A 14,374-nucleotide genomic window follows, 5' to 3' on the forward strand; every position below is an offset into this window, starting at 1 on the left:
TCATTCATCACGCTATAAAAAGCTTGCCTAGCCTCATCATTCGGATTGCTAGCAATAGGTTGAGAGTCCACCGGCGCTGTCCCTTATGCGGGAGCAGGCGCCACACTCTCCACATCATCAGCTATCGCTCGGTTGGGATCGGGATCCATTACTATAAATAAACACAAATTCAAATGTCAGAAAGCACCACACTATCAATTAATCACATAATGGCATGTATAGCTAGACCCAAACGTATTACGGTAGTCCTAGAATCGACTAAACCGTAGCTCTGATACCAATAAAATTGTAACACCCTGTACCCGAGACTGTTGCCGGAGTCGAACGCGAGGTGCTAACAGACTTAATTACTTTGTTTTCACAGTCCATTTAAAAAAAATTCCAGACAGGCTGGCTAACCGCGTCACTGTCGCCTTAAAAATCATATCTCGAGTTCCAAAACTCGAAAACTGATTCCGTAAATTTTCCCTGAAATTATACTCATATATCCATCTGTGGATTTATTTCTAGAATTTTTGGTCGGCCAATTGGTACAGTTTATTAGTTAAAGTCTCCCCTGATTCTGGGTTCGACTACTCTGACCTTCACATATTACGACTTGGATATCTCCCTGTACAGAGCTTCAATACTCATGCCGCTTGTTCTAATGAAACTAGACTCAAAGGGGAATCTATAAATATAAGGCATGACTTCTAATTGTCTTTGGATAATTTATGGTAAATTTTCAAATTCAAAACAGGGGATCCAGAAACCGTTCTGGCACTGTTTCACGAGAACTTTAATATCTCTTAATATACTGTTCATATGATCGTTTCGTTACTTTCATATAGAAATAGATTCATCAAGGTTCGATTAAATAATTTATTCACTATTTAATTCCATTCCTACAAATTTTAGTGATTTTTCAAATCCACACCACTGCTGCTGTCAGCATCTGTTTTCAAGGTAAACTTTACCTATTTCGTGGTTACCATGGACCAACTAGAGTTTTGTCATACATAGGTCCACATATGATCATATTTAGCCATTCCAATGGCTGATCATTTGCCCAGCACTTCCATTCCAGTCCATAGTCACATCATGAAACCATATATATATATATAAACACAAATGGTCTAATGCCATACTCCACTTCTACGAGCCATTTTCGTATGGCTGTACACACATACATCACAAAAAGTACTTGAAAAACAACAAAGGGTAGTCCTATACATGCCATATCCAGAGTTCAACTAAAAGAGTACCAAAAGGGCTTTGATAGTGTGGATGACTTCGACTTCGATGATCCCGAATCCGATAGCTAACGAACAAAATCTATAAAACAGAGAGCCAAAGCAACGGGGTAAGCATTTTAAAGCTTAGTAAGTTTCAAGTAATGAAATCGGCTTTGACTAAAGTATTACATTCACATAGCTAAATGAATCACTTTATTAATACACATTCTCATAATCATACTTACTTCACACTTCATCAACATATACACACACAAGGTATCAACCTATCTAAAAGCCAAAGTTCGTTAGTCGATTGAACGAATACTATTTAAAATGGATCGACTTTTCCGATGCACATGCAAACATACCTTATCGTTTGGGTTTTTCGAGCGTATTAATTGAATTTATTACAGCACAAAACGCTCACCTTCAAACCCAAGTTTCTTCGGAATTTAGCCGGATATAACCACAAGCACAATTGCCTTCGGGTCTTAACCCGGGTATAGCAACTCGTACAAACGCCTTCGGGTCTTAGCCCGGATATATCAACTCGCACAAATGCCTTCGGGTCTTAGCCCGGATAAAATCACTAGCATAAATGCCTTCGGGACTTAGCCCGGATATCATTCAAATGCTCATGCACACATATATCAATAATCATGACACATCCATATTTCATTTTCGTTACTAAGGCTCAAACACAAAACATTTATTAAACCTTTCCAATTTCGGCTCAATAGCCACACACAAAGAGCATGATTTCAATTGGCTTTATAACATAGTCTCTATGCACATTCGGCTATCCGTCATAGTATGACTAATCATTTCAATATAATTCAAGTAGGGTCATTACTCGAAGACTTACCCCGGATGTTGTCGAACGGTTTCGACGGCTATTCGATCACTTTTTCCTTCCCCTTATCCAACTTTGGTCCTCTAAGCTCTTGAGCTTAATTCAAACAGATAGAGCTTATTTAATAATTTATCAATTTAACTATTCGATTAAATACATTTATATTATACAATTAGGTGCGAATAATTTTATTGACTAGTTATTCAAGCATTATACATGTGCTCTACTCATGCACCACCGAATAATAGGACTAGCTTAATACCTTGCATTTTCGAATTCATATACATCATTTAGTTCCTCATAACATACATTTTGTCCCTAACCAACACAAGAGCCCAAAGCATCACTTACAATGCCGAATTCCAATTAAGTCTACCATCATAGCATTATCATATTTATGCACTTGGTAAGTTGCGTTTGAACACATTCAGCACTAGGTGTCCAAACCAATGTTCCTCGAACACTAAACCCAATTTATAACCAACTCAAAACTCCTTAACAACAAGCATTTAATAACAATGTACTTAACCAATTCCTTAAACATGCATTCGGCAATTACACCAAGACCATCTTAACTCGTTTCTCATCTTGCTAACAAAACATAGTAAAGCAAATCTTCATACACAATGGTTATCAATTCATCCATTCACTAGGGACATGACCTAATGTTCAATAACAACCCCTCCTTTACCAAGTACACATTCGGCCTTGGTACATAATAAGGTAGCCGATTTCTTTCCCTTTAGCACCCATTGCTCACATATGATTATTTGTATAGTTCAAACACTCATCTATCTTTGCTCACCTAAATTTAACATGGAACAACAAAATTCACCATTGTCAAATACCATAGCCGAAAGCCCTAGTCCATAACACAAATCAAAATTTCTACATGGGTTACAAAAGTAGTTTGATATCTTACTCAAGATTAACCAAAATTTCATGAACTAATATAAACTTCTTACCTTGCTATTAGCCTAGGATGACCGAATGCCTCCCTCCCTACTTCCTCTTCACAACCAAGAAGAACAAAATGAGAAAGACTTTTTGTTCTTTTTTTTTTCCCTTTTCCCCCTTCTACACGGCTAAGAAGAACTAAAGTATGAAGCCTTTCCCTTCTTTTTTTTTCGGTCATGCATGAGAATGATGAACACATTTTTTTTCTTTGTTTTCTTCCTTCAATTTCTTATTAGTTTATTACCCATGCTTCTTATTTTATTTTTCCATTAACACAACATGTTTCATGACATGTTTTGCCCATCATCCCTTGTCATGGCCGGCCACTAGTACTTAAATGGGGGGAAATTGACATGCAAGTCCACCCCTTTGATTACATGCACTATTAGGCCACTTGCATTTGCCTAGCACATTTCTAAATTTTCTAACATAAGTCCTATCAACTAAATTCACATGCAATTAACTAAATCGAAGCTTAAAACTTTCACACATTTATATTCACATATTTTAGGCAATAATTATCACATTCAAATAATTTGGTGACTCGGTCTAGCGGTCCCGAGACCGCTTTCCGACTAGGGTCACTTTAGGGCTGTCACAGTTCTTGTAAAATATGTGAAGTATTATTAATTCCAAAATGCCTCATTAACCTACCCCTGTGAGCTTCTTTAACAAATAACTCCTGTACGAAACTCTTAAGTACACACAATTTGTTTTCTCGAAACCAAAAGCTTTCATGCTTAAAAAACTTACCAAAGCCTCATTTTTGCAAGCTTTAAAAACATTGCCAAAATCATTGTCAGTTTCATACAAGTCTTTTATAAATTAAAACCAAGTAGCATAGCATCTAGAGTGGAAAGTAAAGCGTACCTTTGAGAAAGAGCATCAATTATGACAATTCTGTTACCTTGCTTGCATTTCATGATGTATGGGAAAGTCTCAATGAACTCTACCTAGTTTTCATGTCATTTACTGAGTTTCTGTTGGCTTTTCAAATTCCTAAAGGACTCATGATCGGTGTGGATCACAAATTCCTTTGGCCATAAATAGTGCTGCTATGTTTCGAGAGCTCTTACCAACGCGTATAACTCTTTATCGTAAATGTGATAGTTCAAGGTGGAACCCCTTAAATTTTTGCTAAAATAAGTGATGGGTCTCCCTTCTTACATTAACATGGCTTCAATGCCTACTCTTGATACATCACACTCAATTTCAAAAGTTTTAGTAAAGTCAGCCAAAACAAGTACTTGTGCTTTAATCAATTTTTCCTTGATCAATTTAAATGCTTTTTCTTGAGGCTTTTATAATTTAAACCCAACATTTTTCTTTGTGATTTCAATAAAAGGTGCAACTCAACTACTGAAATCCTTTAAAAACCCTTGTTAGAAGCTAGACAAACCATGGAAGCTCCTAAAATTACTTACACTGGTTTGTCTTTTGTAGCTTCCATGGTTTGTCTAGCTAACAATTGCACTAATCTTCTGTTCATCCACTTCAATTCCCTTGGAGCTAACAACAAAACCTAAAAATTACAAGTTTGTCAGTACAAAAAGAGCATTTCTTAAGATTAGCAAATAACTTTGCCTTTTGTAGCTCTTCTAAAACAACGCCCAAATGTTCAACATATTCATCAATACTCTTGCTGTAAAGTAATTTACCAATGAATGCTCGTAAAACATGGTTCATGAGTTTCATAACAGTACTAACTGTGTTGGTTAAGCCAAACAGCATCACCAACCATTCATACAAATCGAATTTGGTCTTGAAAGAAGTCTTCCACTCATCACCTTATCGCATTTGAATTTATTGATAGCCACTTTTAAGATCAATCTTGGTAAACCCACTTGACCCATGTAATTCATCGAGCATATCATCTAAATGAGGAATGGGGTGTCGATACTTAATTGTAATTTTATTAATAGCTTGACAACCGACACATATTCTCCATGATTCATCCTTTTTCCACAAGCTCTCCAAATTGCCGCTGTAACTCCTTAGTTTCCTCTGGATTACTTTGATATACCAGTCAATTCAGAATTGCAGCTTCTAGAAGAAAATCAATTTGTTGTTTGATTCCCCTTAGTGGTGGCAAACCATCAAGAACCTCTTAGGGAAAAACATTCTCAAATTCTTGCAAAAGAGAAACAACACTACCAAGCAAATGAAATTCGTTAAGGTTAAGATAATTCTCCTTGTAGAAAAGTACAAGTAGTGATTGTTGTGCTTGAAAATCTTTCTCATTTCCTTTTCTCTTTCACTCGATTCTTCTTTTCCTCTCTCATTCACTTTTTCTTTTTCTTTTTCTTTTCTCTCTTGCTCATTTTCTCTTGATTTTTTTACATCACTCTATTTGTTTTTGACTTACTCACTTTCTTTTTCTTTTCTCTCTTGCTCATTTTCTTTTGATTTTTTTACCTCACTCTCTTTGTTTTTGACTAGCTCACTTTCTTCTTTCAAATGAATATGGTCATTGTACACTTGTTTTAGAGTCATGGGAACAAGCATAATTGGCTTTTGTTGAACTTGAATGAATATCGATTGGTGAAACCATTGTGCACCACCATTCAGTCATATTGCCATAGCCTTTCAAGTAAAACATCTTTCGTATACATTGGAACAACATTGCAAAGGACTACATCAAAATATTTGCCAATAGAAAAAGAAACCAACACTTGTTTCATTACCTTAATTTCACCAATGGTTGTGAATGTTTCATCATTAGCAAACGAAATTTTTCTACCAAGATCATATTTGCTATGTTCGTGCAACTGCCTCCATCTATGATCATACTACACACCTTTTTTCTTGATGTGGCATCGAGTATGGAAATTTTTTTCCCTTTGCTACTCTTCTTCTTAGCTTGTGCACTCAAGGATCATTTAGTAACAAACAACTCTCCTTCAACTGGATATTCCACCTAACTCATATCTTCCAATGGTGGTATGGAATCTTCTTTAGATTCACTCGCAGACTCAATTTCTCCGTTGTCTTTGAGGATCATAACATTTAGATTAGGAAATTGGCTCACAATATGCCCTCTCCCAAAACATTTAAAACACCGGACATCTCTGGATCGTCCTTTCTGATTTCAGATTTGTCTTTATGTACAACATATTGTTTTTTGTTTTCTTTATGCATGTATTCTTTACCTTTTACGTAGGCCACCACATCCTTCTTTCTCACATTTTGGTTCTAAGTAGAGGAAGAACCAAAATATTTTAGAACCAAAATAGTTTCTGGTTTTGGAAGACCTTTTCCTCTTTAACTACCTTTCCACGTTAATTGTCATATGCACCATATCTGTGAATTTGACATAGTGTTAAAGCTCTACTATGTTAGCAGTCTCTTGGTTTAACCTCTCCAAAAATCTTGCCATGGTGGCTTCACGTTCCTTTTCAACATTTTCTTAGATCATTGTAATTTCCATCTTCCTATGGTAATCCTCCACACTCAGGGACTCTTGGGTAAAACTTTGGAGTTTTTGGTAAAGATCCCTTTCATAATGGTTAGGGATGAATCTGTTCCTTATGGTTGATTTAATTTTTGCCCAAGTTTCTATTGGACATTCTCCATTTCTTCTCCTATTCAAAGTTGGTTGATCCCACCAAATTATTGCATAATCCATAAATTCAATCGTAGCTAATTTTACCTCCTTCAATTCGAATTAATTGTGACAATCATAAACAAGTTATATCTTCTTTTCCCATTCGAGATATGCCTCTAGATCATTTCTCCCTTAGAATGAAAGAATATCATCAATTAGATATTTCCAAGGTCGTCATCAACTTGATATCAATCTCGTCTCTCTCTAACCCTTCGTTCATTTCGCGTTATGCTACAATCAGACGCCCTTTCATCATCATTACCATAATATCTGTCATTATTAGATTTGTTGGATGTTTTGTCTTTTCCCACACTAGGGGTTCTTAGGGATCTTCCCCTTCGAGACCTTTCTTCCATACGATCAACACATTCACTAAGCTGATCAAACCCTTGTTGCATCATCCTTTGCATCTCCTGCATCATCGCTTGCATTTGAAAGGTTAGGAAGTCCACCTCTGTCACCTCTATCATGTTCATTACTAGAGATTCTTTAAAACACACAAAAGAAGATTAGTAACAAAAATGTTCTCACTTCACTCCCTCACAATTTCACTCGAATAATGATAACTACTCAACTCATGTTTCTCTCAATTCAACTTTTACCCACTCTAATGTGCTTACCACTCTTGCCTTTTACCACTAATTTCTCTTAAGTTCTTTAAGAATGTTTAGCAAAAACCTAATCAAAATCGTAATCTTGTGGGCATTGAAAGTTATGGTTAGCTGAGGAATAAGAAAGAACAAACAATAAGAATGTGTTAGAGTATGCTAAAAGACCAATCACGCGATGATTGTAATAACATACTTATTTTACATTGTTTATTAATATAAGGCATTACCATTGTTATTTTAGTTTCTTTTCTATGTATATAAATAAACTATTTTATAAAAATGTCTTGAGAATAATATGATTATTCTTAAAATATCCTTAGTCGAGTATTATTTCGGGCTTGGACAACACTAATGCATTAAGAATAATGTGTAGTTTATTGATGACAAAGTGTTGTTATTGACATGGGATGTCAAAATCAATACATGAGTATGTGTGTTAGAGAACAACATATTGGATTGACCTACTATGTGTATGTTTCTTGGATTATTATGTAATAGTCACAACATTACTCATAGTGATTACTATGTATACAATCCTCAGACTTGAGATCATCATTATCCCGACATCGTGAGTCATATATTTTGATACAGTCAAACATCCACCATAACTGGTTGTTCTATAAAGGCTGATGTTTGATATACCACAATCTATGTAGTGGGATATGGTTGATCAATATAGGATTTGTCCCTCCTACATAATGGGAGCAATATCTTAGGTCACTTGATTGATTGAGACTAGAAATGCATGGTCATGCTTGAATAAGTTGATATGAGATATCATACTTATTTGTTTATCATAGTCTACTTAGGATATCAAGAAACATTAGATGGACTCTGCAAGTGTGACTATTCCATGACTTGTGCCCATTCTAGATATAAATGACAATAGGATTTAATACATAAAGGGTTAATCACAAAGAGGTTATGTCGAATCATGACTTCTTGTAACTTAGGTAGCAATGATGCATTGCTAAATGCCACTCATTGTTTGTAATATTAGAATCATTCTAGTATTATTGCTAACGTTAGAAGAACTTACAGGGTCACGCCCTGTAGTTGAAACGAATGGAATCCTAACATAGTTGGTATTATTTTTTAGCTATCACATTAATTTAATTGATTATAGAATTAATTTAATTGGGCAGTTAAATATCAAACGAATTATATGTACAAGTATGTTGTACACATAACAAGAAAATTGTTAAATTAATATATATGAATTTGATTTGTATAAAATTTAACTAAATATAATTTACTGAAATCCTTGTTATAACTACTGTCGTTATAATTTATGATCGAATATTATTATAATTGTTGTAATTATAATTTTTCAATCAAACATTATTATAATTTTTGGTAATTATAATTATTATAGTCGATTACTTATTATAATGAATTCTGATTCATATTAAAATATCAACTATTCCTGAATTAAGAAACATAGGGTTTTTAAGAAAAACCTAATATACCCAAAATATATAGAACGATGTCTAGCAGCCGTCAAATAGATTTTCGCTCTGAAAAAGTTTAAGAGAGTTCTTACCGTTCATTGTCACACAGGATGGATTATGTAGAGGCCAAAATTTTTCATAGCGGCTTGGAGTAGATATACAATTGCATAATTAGTTTCATGAAATTATTGTTCATGCCCTTCTCACCCCGATTCGTTTCTCGAACATGGATCCCTGGATGTGATCATTGGATTTATTTTTTCTATTGCTCCATGGGGTGTACTGGTGTTCTAATAGAATGAATAACAGAATTCAAAAACTCAAAAGATGAATAACAAGATAAACAAAGGATACTATTTGACAAAATAGACTCAAAAACACCAAAAGAAAATAAGGAAGACAATTGGATAGAACGAAAATATTTGAAAAGAGAATATTTTTAATACCACCAAATCGCGCCAAATGATGTAAAATGGCTTCAAAAATACTAAACAGAAGAGAAAAGTTTTATAGCATTTTTGACAATTTTTTTTACTATCCCCAAAGTACACCAAAAGATGTAAAATAGCTTCAAAGACACTAATTACAGAAGAAAATCATTTATGACATTTTTACTTTCTTATTAGAATATCGAAATTGAAAATAAAAAATGTGACCTGATTAGATAGCTAGCTTTGATACCAAATGACGCATGCTCGTATTCTTTTGATGAACACAAGTATGTCTAGTTGTATGATGGTTCTAAAACATGTAAAATAAAACAAGAACAACAAAGACAGAATAAAATAAATAGAATAAAAGATGAAATGGAAAAACTTCTACTTAAAACAAACCCAGAAAAGAACCAACATTGAGGAATGTGACCCATTTTCTACAAAGTTTGAACAGAAATGGAAGTTTAAAGAAAAAGACTATGACCCACTATCTCTAAAGAGATAGGAACCAATAGTATATGATCACTACACTCATAGATTGGGATGGAAAAGGGGAATGATAAGCTCAGAAAAAGATGAACACCACAAGATTGTAATCTTGATAAGTTCAAAACAAACTCTCTAAGAGACTAAAGAGAATAAACTCACAATTTTTTATATTAACCTGGTGTCATTTCAAGATTACATGTGATGCTTATTTATAAGAGTGTAAGAATAATGGGAAGACTCAAATGGTCATAAACATGCAATTTAATGTGATAAAAACGTCCAATTTGAATAGAGAAATTGTCTTCACACAATTGAAAATCGTCCATGCTGATGTATTTGGATGAGAAAATGTCTCTTTCCTTTGAAACCGTCCATTCTAACTATTTGAATGAAAAAAAAATGTCTTCATGCATTTGAAAATCATCTATGCTCATGTATTTGAAATGAGAAAATGTCCTTATGCATTGAAACTGTCTGTGTTCCATGCTTGAAACGTCCATCTTGATGTTTGAAGATTTTTTCTTTGTAACCGTTTGTATTTGAAAAGTTATAAATAGAAATCAACAAGACTTTATTCCCTTCAGAAAATATTTTTATTTGTGTGAAATTAAAAGTTAACACACATCAAAGCACAAGTTGTAATTATTTAAATAAAACAAAAATAAATAAACACAAACTAAAACATTATAGAAAATTGATCAATTATTCCACATGGGCCAACATTCAACAAATTGAAAGGAAACAATTCACAATTCGACCCATCTTGAGATACAAAACAATCACACCTGGCCTAATTGTCTATTATCAAACCATTAATAGCTTCTCTAAGCTTCTTAGCCATTGATCTTGTAATGGGTCCCATGGGCACTTGTAGTGCATCCTTTAGATTTCCCATGCTTACATCAGATTTGTAATTTGATGGTATGCAAATCTAAATGAATATCTGCCAAAAGTGTATTTATCCGCCAATGATAAGCATCTATAAGCAACTATTTTGGAAAGAATGTATGCCTAAAAAGTTGGTCTGACTAAAATGGGATTTGAAGATATATTCTTTTGAATGGTACATTGGTAAATTAAGAGTATGAAAATTTTCGTGTAAGTGAATGTCGAAACTGTAATAGTATCCACCCGAAATGGATTTAATTGGTTCAAAAGGGTAGTTGGCATACAAATTTTCTTCAAGCAAGATAAAATATCCGTCAAGGTATTTTTGGGATAAAGCTCACTAAGTTCTGTTGAACTTATAATGCTTGTTGTTGTTTTCAAGTGTATGGGAAGAGAATGCACTAGGAGGGATGATGCCAGGAGTACGCCAAGGTACTGACGATGTGGGTTATTATGCATACAGTGGAAAAGTGACAAAGTTAAGGTTACGTCCAAAGAGTCTGTCTATAACTAACTTTTATATTGTATGCATTGTAATGAATTATATGTAATGAATTATTTTGTAATATTTTCCCTTGTTCTCAGATATTGAGTTTGTCAATTAAATAATGTGACGGCTCTAAATTGACCCTAGTCGAAAAGTGGTTTCGAGACCACAAAATTGAGTCACAAAAATAATTAAATGTTATATTCTGTGATTATTACATGTGAAAGTGCATGTGTGAAAATTTCATGCTTTGATTTTGTCAATTGTGTGTGAAATTATGAAATAGGACTTATGTGAAAATTTCTGAAAATGCTATAGGCTAATTTGTAGTGGCCAAATAATTTGTAGAACAAAATAGGAGGATTTACATGTCAAACCTCCCATTTTATGTGTAGTGGCCGGCCATCATGATGGGAATGAATAGAATGTGCATTTTAAATTTAGCACTATCAATTTAATGGCTTTGTTATCATAAAATAAGAATAAATAAGTTAATAAAAGGATGAAAGGGAAAAAGCTTGTCCATCTTTGTTCTTGATAGCCGAAACTAAGAGAGGAAGAAAGTAAAAAGCTCAGCCATTTGGTCACCTTTGAGTTAGAATTAAGGTAAGAAATGCATGTTAGTTTTTGAAATTTTAGCATAGTTTAAGCTAGATACTAAGTCCCTTACTTAGCCCATGCCAAAATTTTGAAGTTGGTGGTGATATGAGTATTCGGCTATGGAAGATGTTAAAGAGAATGGTTGTTGTTTTATGTTATTTTGATGAATAATGGTAGATAGGTGAAGTTGAGCCAAACAAATGAGCATATATGTGCATTAGATGCTAAGTGGGAAAATTGGCTAACATGATGTGTGTACTATGGCCAAAAGGGAACATGAATAAATTTCTTTTTAATGAGCTATACATTCGGCTATAGTATGAAATGCAAAGAAATTTTGATGTTGAATGTTTTAAAATGATGAAATAGAGATTATGCTTAAGTGAAATTATAGATATGTGATGATTGATTGGTGATATGCATGTTTAAATAACATGCATGCAAAGAATGTGTGAAAGAATGAATTGGTAATAAATCTGCTTGGGACAGCAGCAGTAATGTGATTTTGGAAAATCACCATAAATTGTGGGAGTTGAGTTAAAAGCTGAATAAATTATGTAATTAAATCTTAATGAGTCTATTTTCTTATAAAAGAAACCGTGTAAGCAAAATAATTTCCGATAATGAGATATTTGAATTGATGTGTGACAGGGTCAAAATGACTTCTAGATCCTCTGTTCTATTCTTATAAAATCATTATAAATTGTAAAAAAAATGGTCATAATATGAAATTTATATTCTTAGACTCCCTAATGAGTCTAGTTTCAAATGAAATAAACAAGAACATATTTTGAATTCTGTACAATGAGAAATTTGATTCGTAGTGAAGAGTGGTCAGATTAGTCAAATAGTGAAATAGGGGAAACTTTAAGAAAAATCTGGTATTGATTGGCCAAACTAAAAATTCTAAAAATTTTATGTATAGAATATATATGAGTCCATTTTCAGGGAAAATTAACGGAAATTGATTTGGGGTTTCGTACCTCCATTTATAAATGATTTAGTGACTATTGCTCAGGACGACAGCTTACAGTAAAATTTTGATTATGTGGTAAACATTGACAAAAAAATTTGTTAATGAGTTGCTTATTGATTTCTTATAAGCTTACTATGATCTGTAGGTGTGGAAGTCATATATATTATATTTTGAACGTGATGCTTGAATAGTTGAATAATGACTAAGTTTAAAATTGTTGAATTTAAGCTCAAGAGCATAGAGGGGCGAATTCAGATAAGGAAAAAGAGAAAGTAATCGAATAGCCGTTGTAATCGTTCGGCAACATTCGAGGTAAGTTCTTAAGTGTTTAAGCTTGATTCCTTTTTATATGCCTAAGAGTTAAATTAATATGGCGAAGATAAAGTAAATTTTATTTAGTTAATGTGCCGAATATGTAATGATTTAAGGCTATAAGCCGATTATGGCTATTATGCTTGAGTTGAATTGGATTTGGAAATTTGATGCACTAAATGAGTGTTACAATAAATAAACTATGTCGTATATGTGCTGGTAGAGATATCACGATTTGTGATTATTAAATATCTAAAGGAAACCATGATGTGTATAAAATTATTATTATGAGTCATTTGCGGTAGCCAAATGTGGCTTGGTACTAAAGTGATTAAATGTGAACTTCGATGAGGTAACTGTTAGTGATCGATGATATAATTTATGCATTATAATATACATCCGGGTTTCAAACCCAGCAGGCGTAATGCCGGTGAAATGACATCGGACTTAAAGGTCTAGCATGCTTATGGCCGGTGATGAAATCAGGTTATTACCTAGCAGGCAAATTGTCGGTAAACTATTAAAAGTGTGGTGCTATAAGACTATGGGCTAATACGATATGTGGATTCATTCCGTAAAGTAAATTATTTAGGTACGAACAACCTAATTAAGTACATGTGAATTAAATGAATTTGATGATTGATGTGAATCGAACATATAAGAAATGGTTTCATGTTTATGTTCAACTATGAGACCTTGTGTTAAATCGACAATCGATTTCGTTCAATACATTAAGTTGGTCAGGTATGCGATATGTACTTATGTATGTTAAATTGATTGGAATTGAATCATGAATGTGAATTGAGAAGCATAGGTGAAAATGCCCATGTCATAAATGTGAGTAAGGGTAAAACCATCGTAAATTATCGATAAGGATGGACTATGTGCGGAACCATCTTATAATTGCTAATTTGAATGGTTGCGTGTGAATCAGTGAGCAAGATGTATTGTATTGAGATGATGCTTTAATGAAAATATACATATGTTCTTTGTGCTGAATGAACATTAAATTAAAGTTATGAGCCATATGTGACTAGCATATCTAGTCGAATTTGATACTATTAACTGATGTACTAAGATATGTGTTCCAATGTGAAATTAAACCCTATGTGGTTGAAAGGATGAAATTTTTTGTTCATAGATATGTGTTTCAGTTATACATGATTGAAGTATAAGTTATGAAAGTGGGAAAGAACAGGTGAATTGTTTATCGAAATATGATATCCGGGCTTAAAATCCCGCAGGCTTCGTGCTGGTAATATAACCGGGTTAAATCCCGCAGGCTTCGTGCTGGTATTATATTTGGGCCTTTGAGCCTAGCAGGCTATTATGCCGGTGAGACATTATTAGGGCCTTTCGAGCCTAGTAGGCTATAATGCCGGTGAAATGATATCGGGCCTCGAGCCTAGCAGACGAAATGCCAGTGAATGAATAAAAGTCTAAGGTTAAGGCACCTCGTATTAGTTTGACAAATGAATACATTCAATACGTCAAGTGG

The sequence above is a fragment of the Gossypium hirsutum genome, chromosome A02 (genome assembly GCF_007990345.1).
Source record: "Gossypium hirsutum isolate 1008001.06 chromosome A02, Gossypium_hirsutum_v2.1, whole genome shotgun sequence".
Taxonomy (NCBI): domain Eukaryota; kingdom Viridiplantae; phylum Streptophyta; class Magnoliopsida; order Malvales; family Malvaceae; genus Gossypium; species Gossypium hirsutum.